The sequence below is a fragment of the Dipodomys ordii genome, unplaced genomic scaffold (assembly GCF_000151885.1).
Source record: "Dipodomys ordii isolate 6190 unplaced genomic scaffold, Dord_2.0 Scaffold30, whole genome shotgun sequence".
NCBI classification, from domain to species: domain Eukaryota; kingdom Metazoa; phylum Chordata; class Mammalia; order Rodentia; family Heteromyidae; genus Dipodomys; species Dipodomys ordii.
The window spans coordinates 10,389,352-10,390,175 of NW_012267246.1; positions in this window are offsets into that span (position 1 = coordinate 10,389,352).

Consider the following 824-nt stretch of genomic DNA (forward strand, 5'->3'; position numbering starts at 1 on the left):
CCCCCCCCCCAAAAAAAAAAAGAGTCTTGTGGACTTTCCTGCCCAGACTGGCTTTGAACCACAATCCTTAGATCCCACCCTCCTTAGTAGTTGGGATTACAGGGGTGAGCAACTGGTGCCTGGTTTCAAGCAGATTTTTAAACTTAAGGATCTCAAAGAGATATGCATTTGACAACAGTTTAGTGAAATGTACTCTATTTGAAACTTAATATTTTGTTTTGCTTTTGTTTATAGGGCTAGGGATCGAACCCTGGGCCTAAAATGTGCCAGGGAAGCATTCTTCCCCAGCTCTAAACCTACTAATATTCTAATTGGGAACTCAGAGTCACTGTGCCAAAGATTTGATATTATTCTTAAATTTTTTTTTTGGGGTCCGGTCGTGGGGCCTGAACTCTGGGCCTGGGCGCTGTCCCTCAGCTCTTCAGCTCAAGGCTAGCGCTCTACCACTTGAGCCACAACACCACTTCCGGCTTTTTTCTTTTTGCTTATGTGGTGCTGAGGAATTGAACCCAGGGCCTTAGGCATGCAAGGCAAGCCCTCTACCACTGAGCCACCTTCCCAGCCCCTATTCTTAAAATTTTTAAGTTTAACCTATATTCATTTATTGGGGACTTTTTAATGCTATCTCAAGGACCTTTTAAAAATATATAATGTGGGGCTGGGAATATGGCTTAGAGGTAGAGTGCTTGCTTTGTGTGCACGAAGCCCTAGGTTCAATGCCTCAGTACCACATAAGCAGAAAGAGCCAGAAGTGGTACTGTGGCTCAAGTAGTAGAGCGCTAGATTTGAGGTGAAGCGCTGAGGGACAGTGCCCAGGCCCAGAG